Source organism: Lissotriton helveticus, chromosome 6, assembly GCF_964261635.1.
Source record: "Lissotriton helveticus chromosome 6, aLisHel1.1, whole genome shotgun sequence".
Classification (NCBI taxonomy): Eukaryota; Metazoa; Chordata; class Amphibia; order Caudata; family Salamandridae; genus Lissotriton; species Lissotriton helveticus.
The window spans coordinates 395,130,555-395,145,310 of NC_136067.1; positions in this window are offsets into that span (position 1 = coordinate 395,130,555).

The window sequence follows — 14,756 nt, forward strand, 5'->3', positions numbered from 1 at the left end:
TGCGAGCGTGGTCGGTTGGCTTGGGTGCGGTGCCCAGGGCTGGGGGCCACCAGGAGTCGTCCCAGGCGGAGGGCGAAGATCCCAGGATGAGGACTTCCGTCTTGTCCGAGTTCAGTTTCAGGTGGCTGTCCTTCATCCACTCGGCGACGTCTTTCATCCCTTCGTGTAGGCAGGTTCTGGCGGTGTCAGGGTCTCTGGTGAGGGAGAGGATCAGCTGGGTGTCGTCGGCGTAAGAGATGATGTTGAGGTTGTGCTGGCGTGCGATGGCTGCGAAAGGTCTCATGTAGATGTTGAAGAGGGTGGGGCTGAGTGAAGATCCTTGCGGGACGCCGCAGATGACTTCGGTGGCCTCGGAGCGAAACGGGGGGAGGCGGACTCTTTGTGTTCTTCCGGCGAGGAACGACATGATCCACTCCAGTGCCTTCTCTTGGATACCGATGTTGCTGAGGCGCTGGACTAGGGTGCGGTGGCAGACAGTGTTGAACGCAGCGGAGAGGTCCAGGAGGATGAGGGCCACTGTTTCCCCCTTGTCGAGCAGGGTCCGGATGTCGTCGGTGGCTGCGATGAGGGCGGTCTCGGTGCTGTGGTTGGCTCTGAAGCCGGACTGTGAGGGGTCGAGGGATCTGTTCGTCTCGAGGAAGGCAGTCAGCTGTCTGTTGACGATCTTCTCGATGACTTTAGCAGGAAAAGGGAGGAGCGAGATGGGGCGGAAGTTTTTGAGGTTGGTGGGGTCCGCTGTAGGTTTCTTTAGGAGGGCGCTGAGCTCGGCATGTTTCCAGCTCTCCGGGAAGGTGGCGGTGTTGAAGGAGGTGTTGATGATGTTCCGGAGTTGAGGTGCGATGGTGGAGTCAGCCTAGTTGAAGACGTGGTGTGGGCAGGGGTCGGTGGGTGATCCGGAGTGGATGGTGTTCATCGTCCGGGCTGTGTCTTTGGTGGTCACCGTGGTCCAGGTGCGAAGGGTGGCGGTGGGGGGCGTTGGTTCGACGGTTGGGTGCGTGGGTGGTGCGCCGAAGCTGTTGTGGATGTCGGCGATCTTGCGGTGGAAGAACGAGGCGAGGGAGTCGCAGAGGTCTTGTGACGGAGTGATGTCGTTGGTGCCAGTGCTGGGGTTGGAGAACTCCTTGACGATGCTGAAGAGTTCCTTTGCTATCGTGAGTATTGTTGTCCAGTCGTTCCTTCAGGGATTTCTTCTTGGTGGTGCGGATGAGCTGGTGGTGCTTGCGGGTGGCGTGTTTGAGGGCGGTCATGTTGTCGGTGGTCCGGTCGAGGAGCCAGGCTTTCTCGAGGGTGCGGCAGGTCTTCTTGGAGTCCTTGAGTTCGTCGGTGAACCAGGATGCCTTCTTGCTTCTGGGTCTGCTGGGAGGGTTCTTCAGTGGTGCGAGGTCGTCGGCGCAGGCGGTCAGCCACTGCGTGAAGTTCCGGGCTGCTTCGTTGGGGTCCGTTGCGCTGGCAGGTGGGTTCTGGCTGAGGGAGGTGGTGAGCTGCTCGGTGGTGATCTTACTCCAGCTTCTGTGGGGAATCTGAAGCGGGTGGTGGGGGTCGTGGTTCTTCTGAAGCTGAAGTGGACGCAGCTGTGGTCGGTCCAGTGGAGTCCGGTGGAGTGGCTGAAGGTGATGTGCTTGCTGGATGAGAAGACGGGATCAAGCGTGTGGCCGGCGTAGTGGGTGGGGGTGTTGACCAGTTGCTTGAGTCCGAGGTTGGCGAGGTTGTCCAGCAGGGCGGTGGTGTTGCGGTCCTTGTTGTTCTCCAGGTGAAAGTTGAGGTCTCCTAGGAGGATGTAGTCGGCGGAGAGGAGGGCGTGTGGGCTGATGAAGTCTGTGATGTCTTCGCTGAATTGTGTGCGTGGTCCCGGGGGTCTGTAGACGAGGGTGCCTCTGAGGGTCGTCTTAGGGTCGGTGTGAATCTGGAAGTGGAGATGTTCGGCTGCGGCAAAGGAGTCGTTGGCGTCGGTCGTGGTGCGGATGGTGTTCTTGTGGACGATGGCGATGCCTCCTCCAGTCTGGTTGACGCGGTCCCTCCTGATGATCTTGTACCCGTCCGGGATGGCGATGGCGATGTCGGGTGCAGAGGAGGCGTTCGTCCAGGTTTCCGTGAGGAAGGCGACATCCGGTGATGTAGCATCGAGGAGGTTCCAGAGTTCCACGGCGTGTCTGTGGACGGAGCGGGTGTTGAGCAGGATGCACTTGAGGTGGTTGCTGCTGGTGCTTGGCTTGGCAGGTGCGGGGCAGGTTCGGAGGCAGGTGAACTTGCAGGTACAGCAGGTGAAGGGTCCGTGGGTGCGTCTCGGGGGGCTCGGTAGCAGGCGTGGTTCCGGCCGGCATTGAGTGCGTTGAGAGTGGCGGCGTCGTAGGTCAGTCGGGTCGTTTTGCATCGGCGGGGAGGGCCAGGGGTCCTGGCACTGGGCGCGGTCCAGGCGTGGACGGGCGCAGACGGGCTTGCCTTTGGCACGCCTTCGGCCCACAATCGCGCGCCCGCTGCGCGTCAACGCTGCGCGTGTGTGGAGGCGGCATAAAAAGGGAGCCGGGAGGGAGGGTCCGCTGGGTGGCGGGAGCGGGGGGGGCCAATCGGCTGGCGGGGGCAGGGCCGCAGGGAGGCAGTGGCGAGTGGCGGCAAACAAGCAGGAACCAGGAACCAGGAACAGGAGCAGGAGGAGCGTGGGGGCGACCCGGCCTGGCAAGGCACAGTGGTCGCTCCCGAGGTCAGGATGGAGTCCCCTTAAGAAGGGAGCCGGGAGGGAGGGTCCGCTGGGTGGCGGGAGCCGGGGGGCCAATCGGCTGGCGGGGGGCGGGGCCGCAGGGAGGCAGCGGCGGGAAACGACGAGTGGCGAGTGGCGGCAAACAGGCAGGAACCAGGAACCAGGAACAGGAGCAGGAGGAGCGTGGGGGCGACCCGGCCTGGCAAGGCACACTCTGCCATCCATTCACTCATCTTTTCACCCACTCATCCATCCATCCCTTTATTGTGCCATCTATTCACCAATCAATCCATCACGTTGCTCTACCATCCTTTCACCTATTTATTTATTTTATTTATAAAGTTTTGTATAGCACAAACATGACCCCTACGGGTATCAGAGCACTTCACAATTTTGGGTCGGAGGAATACAGTATTGGGAAGCAAAAACATTTCTTCAATACATGATTATACAAGACGTGTGCAAGGCTCCTGTAGGTTTCCGAACTATTCACATAAGGTTAGGGCGGATACAACAATGGGTGAGGAACATTCAAACATATGTATGTACAATGCATGCTAAACAATGGTTTTCCCGGGTGTACAATCATGTCCAAAGTCAATCAAGATGAGCAAATAGAGGGCAGTAATGCAGTCTACTAGTCAAGGCCTATTATTGCAGGAACTTGAGCAGTATGATTTTTTTAACTTCTTTTTTGAAGGAAGAGGTTGAAGAGATTTTACAGATTTCCAGAGGAAGAGAGTTTCAAATCTTTGGTGCAATGCCAGAGAAGGCTCTGTTACTCAATCTTTTTGTGGAAAATCTGTGGTTTCAGGAGCACTGTGCTTGCACTTCATGATGATCTGCAGCCCCCTAGTTCTAGTTTGTAGGCCAGATAGATCGGGATCTTGATGTGGAGGGCTTTGTGCGTCATGCAGGCAATTTTTAGGTGAATTCTGGCCTTGTATGGTAACCAGTTTAGGGACTTCAGGGCTGGGGAAATGTGTTCTTTTCTTTTTGTCCCAGTAATCAGTCTAGCTGTGGCATTAAGGGAAGCCCTTAACGGAGCCAGGCGCAGTTTGGGGAGACCACATAGTGTGGAACTGCCGTAGTCTAGTCTTGGCAAAACTAAAGCTTGTACCGCCAATTTGAAATGAGATTTCTTAGTATACTCAACTGATGTTTAACTCCCTTGGTTGCACTGCTGATATGCTTCTTTATATTCAAGTGCAAGTCTAGTGTGATTCTGAGTGATTTAGCTGAATCAATAATGTGGGGGGAACAATTGAAGGCAGTGAAGTGTTTCATCTAAAGGTCAGTCTTGGGAATGTGATTAGGGGGAGCGATGAGAAGGAATTTCATTTTGGATTTGTTGTGCATGAGGTAGTTGTCCGTGAGCCAGTTTTGAGTGTTCATCAGGATTGAGTTGAGTGAGATGATGTCTTCTGGGGAGGTGATTTTCAGATAGAGTTGAGTGTTGTCCGCATACATATGGAAAAAAGGATGTTTGTGGAGCTCAAGGCATTTGCTAACAGTTCCAAGAATCAATTGAAGAGTATGGGTGATAGGGCGGATCCCTGTGGAACCCCCATAGTTACTGTATGGGCCTGGGAAAGAGAGTGATTCATCTTTATTCTTTGGGATCTGTTTTGAAGGAAGGAATTGAACCACTTCAATACCGACCTGGCAAAGCCCATCCTGTATTCCAGAGTAGATAGTAGTTTGATGTGTTTCACAGTGTCAAAGGCACAAGATAAGTTGAGGAGGATCAATAAGCAGGGTTCATTATGGTCTAGGGGCCTCATTTATGAAAAGTGACGCATCGCTGCGTGAAAACAGCGATGCGTCACTTTTCACTGCGCTCTCCCTGCGACATGATTGATGCGTCATATTTATAATATGACGCATCATGTCGCAAGGAGTTACAGATACGTCAGTATTTCTGACGTATCTGTAGGCGCTAAAGTGACGCATTGCTAGAGTGTGTCACAAAAGTGACGCAACTCCAGCAATGCGTCCTTTCACAAGGGGAAAGCCCCATGTGAAAGGGCTTGCGCCAGTCTTACGCCTGCTGTGAGGCAGGTGCAAGATTTTGACGCAACAGCATCCTAAAAGTGACGCAGTGAAATCTCATAGATTTCACTGCGTCACTATTACGAGGCTTTTTGCGGGAGAACGCCCCCTCTGCATACATTATACCTGACGCAGGTATAATGTAGCGCAGGGGTTTACAAAGTGACGCATCTGCTTAGATGCGTCACTTTGTAAATAGTGCCCATCAGGAGGCATGTTTTACGCCGCTGATGCGTCACAAAAAGTGACTTATCGGAAGCGCAAAACTCACGCAAGGCCTCATAAATGAGGCCCCAGGAATTTTAAGATGTAATCCGTGATGTGCGTGAGTGTCGCTTCCATGCTGTGTCCTTTCCTGAAGCCAGATTGATGATGATCCCACAGATGGAATTACTCTATGTGTGAGAAGAGCTGAGTTAGCACTCATTTTTCAAGAAGTTTTGCCAGTGTGGAGATGTTGGAAATAGGGCGGAAGTTGTTCAGATCAGAACTGTCAGCGTTAGGTTTTATTAGGATAGGGGAGACCTGTGCTGCTTTTTGCCAATCGGGGATCGTACCTTGCACTAGTGAAGCATTGACGATCTTGGACCAAAAGGGGAGGATGTAAGCTTTTATTTCCTTGAAGATGGAAGGTGAAAGAGGGTCACTGAAGTGATTAGATGGATTGTTTGCAAGGAGGGTGTTGTAAATGTCACTTTATTTATTTATGTATACGTTTTATATAGCGCTGGCTAGACCCAGGGGTATCAGAGCGCTTTACATACACAGGGGAACACAGATGCATTACATAGCAGGGCATAGGGATGAATAAAGATATAAGCCAAACATTATAGTTAGGCATATATTACATAGCAGGACATAAGGGTGCATGAGGATACTTTCATTTCACTTTCATTGAGGTGAGTAAAGTTGTGCCAGGATGTGTTGTTTTTGCGGTTTAATCTAGGGGGGGGGAGTGGCTCTTGGTGGGTAGGTGGGGCCGTGGTTATATATATTGGGAGAAGGGCCCTCTTTAATTCAATGTCTAAATTGATGCTGTTAGTTTTCTGAGAGAAGAAGGCCGCTAATTCGTCACATGTAGGAGAGCCGTCACCAAGGTGCTGGCGGTTGGGTGCCTTGATTGATTGTTGTTTAATGAGTTTAAATAGTTTCTTAGGGCAGCTGTTTATTCGTCCACCTCTCCATCCATCCTTTTACTCTGTCATCCTTTTGCCAATCCATCTATCCACCCACAAATCCATCCATCCACCCATCTATCCATCCATCCACCCCTTTACTCCACCATCCATTCACCTGTCCATCCACTATCCTTCCATTCCTTTGCTCTACCATCCTTTCACTTGTCCATCCATCTATCCAGTCTTGCTTTACTCTGCCATCCTTTTACCTGCCCAGCCACTTATCCACTCCCTCACCCACTCATCTATCCCTTTACTCTGCACCCTTTCACCTGCCCATCTACCTATCCATTCACTCCAGGGCAGGACTGGCTGTAGCAAGCTTCAGGCCTTTTCTTGGGAGCCTGGAAGGGTGTGGCCGTTTTTTCAGAACCAGCAGCTGGTTTTGCTCCTGGGGGCCGGTTTTGCAATGGCACTACCACCAGTAACAAAAATAGCAGTGCACACTTGCGCATCCCCTTTCCCCAGGCTGGTCTGCCAAATTGCAGGGCTGCTTTAGGTTTCCAGTCCGTCCATGATTTATTCATCCAATCACCCACCCCTTTACTTTGCTATCATTTCACCTGTCCATCCACCTATCATCTACTCATCCTGTCACCTAGTCATTCATTCACATATTCAGCCACCCACTCATTCACCCATATTTTCTTCTTTTCACCCTTCCTTTCAATATTCCTTCTTTCTTTCTTCTTCTAGATCCCCAACTGTCATTTCCCCTTGCTCCTACTTGCTCTTCTATTGACATTATTCCAGCATTAATAATGAGCTTTGCTTGCCGAGTTGCAGAAAGAAAAGGCCCATATAGAACCCCAACCCCGCTGTAGTTGCTAAAGCAGGGGGTTCACAACACCCCTGATTCCTACCATACCTTCCAAGGAGAATGGGTCTGTTTATAACCTCCTAGTCTCATACCTGATTGTTCAGTGGTGTAACTATTAGTTTTGATCATCTCATGACAACCTCTACTCTGTTTCAGCATGCAGTGGGTTGAGAATCTATCATCACTTCATTTACTTGCCCATCCAATCTGATGTTGCAGCTAAGTAGTTCACATATAATCTCTCATCTTTTCTTTGGAGCACAAATGTATCCACACTCTCTTCTAAGTTCTCAGTAGCATTAATCTGTTTCCGTAGACCATTCTTCCATGCTGTGGCAACATGCCTTCTTTTTTCTACAGTTGTAGGAAACCGAATTTCTCTGTTCAACTGTTGAAAAAAAGACCCAAGTGACTATAACAAAACACTTATGTTTCATATTTTTTATATAAAAAACAGGCTTAGATGTACCTCTACCCGTACAAATATCTTCACCCTTCTTATTAGCTTCCACTTCATATGATTCTTTTTCTACTGGTGTGTTAATTTCTCTCAAGCAATCAGCATTGTGTTCTACACTTTTGGCAATTTCTGTAGCTTCAAAAACGTGGGAGTAAAGAACATTTCTTGGGTTTTAGAAGTATCTCATATACTGAGATACCTTTTTTCTAAGACCACATTGCTCTTACCTCCAAAATGATTATCGAAATTGTTTTAAGGTTATTCAGTAAATATCACACGCCCACCTTCTTCACCTTCTTGATTTAGTTCAGGTCGAATCTTGTAAACCTCTTACCCATGACACCAAGGTTATGTGCCTGTTGCTTTCCTAAGCGTGTACTTTCCCCCTACACCTTAACTGGCTATGAAGCCCGATTTGAAAAGTTAATCCCATTTTTCAAATGCTATATCAGTTTACCCGAGTCATTGAAAAGGGAAATGTGTGTTCACATCTAACATGGGCTTCGATTGGAATTCATAGAGCATATTATCAAGGCCATTATCGCTGCTCTAACTGCAGTTTCCTGTCGATAAAAGCGGCGATAATGTATCGCCTGCCCTTGATAATATGCCCCACTATCTTTCATAATGATAAAAAGAGGATCATTGTGTGACTATAACACATCTAACATGGGCTTCGATTGGAATTCATTGAGCATATTATCAAGGCCATTATCGCCGCTTTATCGGCAGTTTCCTGACGATCAAAGCGTCGATAATGTATCGCCTGTCCTTGATAATATGCCCCAGTCTCTTTTATTTTCATTTTATTTAAAACTGAGCTCCACGTACAGAGCTTGGTGAATATATAATGTGATCAACGCAGATCTTGAGGAGGACATCAGGAAATCAAGGACCAGCCTTACAATGCAACATGAGAATTGTGGCAACAAAATCAAAGAGTTGCAGTGCGAAAGTGTGAATTTGATGCTGAAGGGTCAGCAGTATGGGCCCACTAGAGCCAAAAAGGACCACTAGGTTTCATTTGCCAAACATACAGATGAACTCTGAGTAGCTGTGGCTTGGGCAGCAAGGTTTGCACAAAAGAACTCGTGTTAAACATTTAAACAGCACAAAAACAATTGAAGAAGAAATCAACAATACTCTAAAGAAATCCAGCACATATGTATAGAAATAGACAGTAGTTCATGCAGTTTTAGACACCACAATGAAAAAGATCTAATGGAGGGTTCTAGGGATATAGAATTTACAAATCATAGTAAATCAAAGCATTTCACTCAACCATGAACAAGCATTGGCAATTTAAATAATTTGACAGATAGAAACCTTTTCACCAAAAAGTCAGGGGAGCTGTATTGCTGTCACTTAGAATCATTTTAGATGACCAACTCCAGTATGGAGCCAGTCAGGGAGCCAGCACGGTCCTCAACATCGGTTACCTTTAGAGGTGAAGCAGTCTTGTGGCAGTTCCATACACTTTATCCCCATTGCAATTGATTCCTATGGAATTGTCCTGATGGAAGGGATGGAGGATGCTGAAGATGCTCAGATATTGAACCAATGATGGTAGCTAGGGAAACTGGTGCTCCACCACTTGAAGTTATCACTATATTCCAAGTACAAGTTGCCCTCCTCCAATAACCAGCTGCAAATTGATCATACATTAGAGACATTAAACACATAAGCGAAAGGCAACAAAAAGCAAAGTGTACAGAAAGAAAGTTTATAGAAGAAACAACAAAGATAAGACGAATGGGTCCTTTTGGTTTGTCTTTTATTTGTGTTCTTCTTCAAAAAGCACAAATTCAGCCAACATGTTTTGCCTTAGCAAAGACTTTCTCAGGGCAGCTTGGCATAGACGGTTAACATCGTCCAAGTTGCATAAACAATATTGCAAGGGACAACTAATCATCTGATGTGTACTTTATGTAGAAATTAGTTCATGGACACCAGATGTTGAGTAATAAACATACTATATTAAGGCTAGAGATTGTGGGCCCAATTTAATAAGGTAAACTGAGACAAAAGTCTAACTTTACGACTTTGGGTATTCACAACGGCATTTACGAGTAGTAAAGTTGGATTTTTGTCTCAGTTTTGGTCTCAATTAAACTTCAAACCAAAACATAAGTTTAAATGAGAAAAAAGTCTAACTTTACTACTCGTAAATGCCGTTTGTGAATACGGAAACTCGTAAAGTTAGACTTACGTCTCAGTTTACGTTTGTGAAATGGGCTCTGTGCGATCAAATTTCTGTCATCCAAGCCGTGTTCGGCACAAAGTCACTTCAGCAAGTCAGTTACTCAGCATCCAAATAGTGTTTTACAAAAGTACCTACCAGTCTTAACTGTGTCTTGTATAAACTTTGTTAGTGTACACTTTACTTACTGTTGCCTCTTGCTTATGTGTTATGCTGCAGATGTGAGGCATTCACGAAGGGTCTTTATGCTATTACTCCTCGATCCACGGCTGGGAAGAGACGGCCCTCAAAGTACTCTTGGTGCTGGTAGAAGTCCAGTCACCACTGGGCTACCAGTCATCTGGTATCGCAGCCAGTAGCCAAATCCTTCTCTGGGCGACAACTCTGCTTCTAACAAAACATAACATTTATTTGTAAAGCTCACATTCACCCAGAAGGGTATCTTGGTTCTGAATAACAAATGTTTATTGTCACCTAACTCAATAGTACTCATTTTTATCAACTTCATAACCATCTTGGACTACCAACTTGCCCCAAAAGGCTTCTCAGCCTTTGCAGCACTGTGCTTTGAACAGGAGGTCAGTCAACTGACTCTTGGAGTTTCTTTTTTTATTAGTTTTTTTTTTTTTTCTGCAAGATTAACAATAAAAGCCCATTCCGACCCGGGCGCCCTGGGCCTATGTTATTGCATTCGGTTTAGGCCAACCAGGCCAGCTTCTTTTGTGCGAGGCTTGGTGTAATCATTGGACCATTGAGACCTTAGACCAGCCTCATTTCTATACCCCAAGATATCAATGGTGGCCAGATGTTGTTATTGCTATTGTCTACCAGGCCCTGGTCCAAGCGTGCCATGCTCATTGCCACACCCAGCCAGTTCTCGTATCGCGGAGGTCTTGGGTCTTTCCACAATTTACAGATCTCCCCACGGGCAATCAGGATCAAACAAAAAAATAAACCCACTTGCACAGCAGAAAACTGTCTTGTAGGATCATTGTCCAGTTCAAAAATGACTTGGGCTAGATTTAAATTCAGCTTGAGTTTAAAAATGACTTCCGGGGCACGCTGCACATTATACCAAAAGTCTCTTAATTCAACACAATCAAAAAATGTATGTATATTGTCCACCTTTACCAAATCACATCTAGGACACTTGGGAGGTGGGCAGGAAACAAATCTTGCAATTTTCTTAGGCGTAAAATACAGCCTATTAACAACATAAAAATTATTCTTTTTAGGAGAAGCAGGTTTAACAAACGTATATAGGGTTTGAAAAGATAGAGCATAAAGATTAACAGATGTATCTCCCAAAATGGATGAATTCCAAACTAGGTGAGAGGGGGGAAGCTCTACATCCTCAGCGTCTAATAGGCTCCTGTACCAGAATCCAACCTCCTTTTTTATTGGATTTGCGTTCTGAAGTCTATACTCGATCTCCCAATTTCCACCCATATGATCCTTCTCTGCTGAAACCCATGAGCATAATTGCAAATATTTAAATCTGGAAAAGGAGTCGCCAATTTTAGATCTTAAAACCTCCCAAGGGAGGACTCCATCAGATGATATTAGGTCGTCAAGATCGTAATTTCTGCCTTCTTAATAGGGGAGGCTAAATTGTCTTCTAGACACATAGGCAGTCCCGGGGAATCCCATATTGGAGCAAAGTCTGAATAGTATCCTATTCCCCATCTCACCTTAACTTTGTGCCATACATTTAATGCTGATTTTAATACCTTTAGGCAAACCTTCTTGAAAAACCTTGGCGCCCAAACTTATAAAGAAATCCGATACCCCCTCCCTCGAAGCTGGCCATATCCCTCAGAATCCTCCCCCAGTTAGTTTCAACGGGACTAGAGAGTAAACAGCATATATTTTGGAGCACATCTGGAAGGGCTAAACTGCCCTTTAAAAGACTTTGTTTTAGCTCCTTCCAGGATAGCCTGGAGTTTTTATTAGACCATATGAAGCTGCCTATTTTACTTTGGATTTTACCCAAGAGCTTATCTGGGAAATCAAGGGGAATAGTGCTAAATAGATACTTTAATTTAGGCTAAATAACCATCTTGACAAGATTTACTTGCCATAGATGGTAAGCGGTAAATTCTGCCATCTAGAAAAAAGATGGTCAGTTTCCTTAGCCACTTTCCTCAAATTGATTAGGGGAATATTAATTAAATCCTGCACTATGGTTATCCCCAAATACCTGAGCTCCTTACTGCAGCTTCCGGACCAGCTATCGACGCCCCAGCACATTACCTCAGTCTTGGAGGAGTTAACTAAGTACCCAGAGTACAGACCAAATTCCTTCAGGGTAGTTTCCACCTTAGGGAGAACCTCCACTGGGTTGTTAGTATAGACCAACAATTAATCCGCATCTAGGGCAAACTTGCACCTATACTCTGAGACTTAGAAGAGAGTAATTTGTTCATCCAGTCTCAGAGCTTGGGCAAGAGGTTTGATGTAAATGTCGAACAATACGGCGAGATAGAGCACCCCTGTCGTGTTCCGCTTTTTATACTAAAGCTCGCTGCCAGTGAGCCATTCAAGAGGATGGCTGCGGAGGTGCCCTCGTAGCATCTAATGAGGGGTTGTATGAATGTTAAGCCAAATCCCATCATTTTTAAAGTTTCCCAGAGGAAGACCCAGTTGACGCGATCAAACGCCTTGGCTGCATCATATGCAGCCACTGCCAAGGGTTCCGACCGTGCCAATGCCAAATCGATGCTACCTATTAGCTGTAAAGTTTGTTCCTGGATGAACCTTCCCAGGATGAAACCTTTATGATTAACATTGATCAACTGTGGAACTATCTTGACCAACCTCCCTGCCAAAATGCTGGTAAAGATCTTATTAACCGTGTTTAACAGGGAGATTGGTCTATAGGAGTCTGCTTTGAGAGGGTCCTTTCCTGGCTTCAAAATAAGCACTATTGTTGCCTCCTTCCATTATGGGGGGACCCTACCTTCAGGGCTGTAAATGTAGTTAAAAAGTTCACATAATCTAGGAACTATCACATCCTGAAGGGCCTTATATACTTTGCCCAAAAGAGCAGCCGGCCCTGCGGCTTTGTTGTTCTTGTTCTTCTTTATGTGGAGCTTAATTTCCTCTTCTGTGATGGGACCAGCCAGCATGTTTCTCCCATCTCCTGTCAATGTTGGTAAGGCTTTATTTGTCAGCCACTCCTGAATACTATCGGGGCTTGGAGTTATATCCTCCTTATATAACTTAGAAAACATAGAAAGGAGGCACCTTTGCATATCCTCTTAATTACAAGAGGTCGCACCAGTCTCGTTTATGATAAATTTGTTGATGTTATTCTTTACTCGGTCAGCCTTTACCTTCCATGCCAGAATGGCTCCTGCTTTTTCACCATATTCGTAGCTTTCCATATTATGGGCTAACCATTGAGCTTTTACTTTTTGGTCTAACTTTCCCCTGTACTCTAATCGCAGGTGCTCCAATTCGCTAAGAATTTGTGTCAAATTGTCAGGTTGACAGCTCAGCCTAACTCCTTCCAACCTAGATATCTCTCTTTCCAATTTTTGGAATTCTAGCACCTCCTTATTGTTCTTAGAGCATACCAGGCTGTGCAGCAGGCCGCGAATCTGGGCCTTAAATGCGTCCCATACGTAATCTAGTGATGTAGAGTCGATATTTTCAGAGAAATACTCGGTAGTAGGCGTTTTTATAGCACTGAATATTTCTTTGTTAGATAACATTGCCCTTTTTAGTGTCCACCTAGGGGTGGAGTTAGATTTAGAATTGTTCCCTAAATATGAAAAGGTGATAGGAGCGTGGTCAGAAAGAATACTTGGGAGAATAGAAATATCTTCTAGATTCTCCAGGCTCAATCTATCCGTAAAGATATAATTGATTCTAGAGGAGTGGCCGTGCTTTTTACTGAAAAACGTGAAACATTGTTCTACATCCTTCTTAGCCCTCCAAGCTCCTGACCCTTGGAGTTTCTTAACTTTGGCTGGAGAGGACTCCGCCACAAGCAGGACACAGCTACCAAGGGGGCTCCACGCCCCTGAAAAAGAGGTTTGACAACAGGTCTCCCCACTCCTTACTGGGTGTGAGCTAGTCTGCCTAAACAAGGGCTGCCCCTCTCCGAAGTGTTCGCCATTTGACTTTCAACAGTGGCTATAGTTTTGAAGCTCACTTTTTGGCCCAATACCTGTGTGGCTTCCTACAGGACGGAGGTAGCATCACTCTCCAGGGCAGTCCACTTTTGTATTCTTTCCTAGGAACCTTTAGCTCTCCTCCCTAGGAGGGCATGAAGCTGTCTCAGGATCAAGCTGCATGTGTAACCATTAAGGGCACAGGAGATTAAAGGCAACAAAGTGTCAACTTCGTAAAGGTTCCACACTGTAAATTGTTACATACATTTTGGCTTGAGAATCAGGTCGGACTTAATGTAAAAGTCGTTTTATACCTTGGAGTATCAACTATTATTGGGAGATTACCTTTACCACTAACCTATATTTTCTACCATCTTTATTTCTTATATTAGCTTCAAGGGCAAAAGGGAATCACAGGAAGGTGAAGGGGCTGCCATCCCCAGTGCCATGGCTGGTGGAACCACCATCAGTGCCAGTGGCAATAGTTCTGCTGGAAGCAGTACGTCCTGTTATTATTATTGTTTCAATAACTTTTAACTCTCCCCACTATTAGAATAATTTTGGCTTGTTTATATTTTTTTTAAACTGTATATTTTCTTTCACTCCTCTAGCTAATGTTTGTTAAATTCCTGTTATTCCTGCATTATCCTTGTTTAATATATTTCATGTTTCTGTAGCTGACTTCCCCCTGCCTGTAATCTGTAGCTTTCCTCTGCTTTGTTAGTAAACTTTCTCTCTCCTCTTATATATCTTGTGGTACTATCAGATTAAGAGAACAGATTTCTGGTACTCTACTCTGATGTTTGCTACTCCAATTAAGCTATTATTCACCATGCATGTTTATTGAGAAGGCTTTCTTGTTCATGCTCAAACTGTCAAAATGAGAGAGTGGCCATTTATTTAAAAATGTTATAAAGGGCATAGCTGCCCAAGTGACGGGGTGTCCCAGCGCTAACTGAACCACGGCTGAAACACTTCAAAGGAAAGAGAAGAGCCTAAGCTGGAAAGAACCAGGGGGCAGATTTATGAAGGCCTTGCGCCACGTTTACGCCGCTGTTGCGTCACGCAAGGTGGCGTAAACGTGGCGCATCCCTACGAACGATTTACAACGTGACGCATCTAGGCAGATGCGTCACGTTGTAAAGCCCTGCGCCGCTTGTGGACGTTCCGGCGCAGGGTGGGCGTTCCGGGGCAGGTGCGCCTCGCAAAAGTGGCTGAGTGAAATCTATAAGA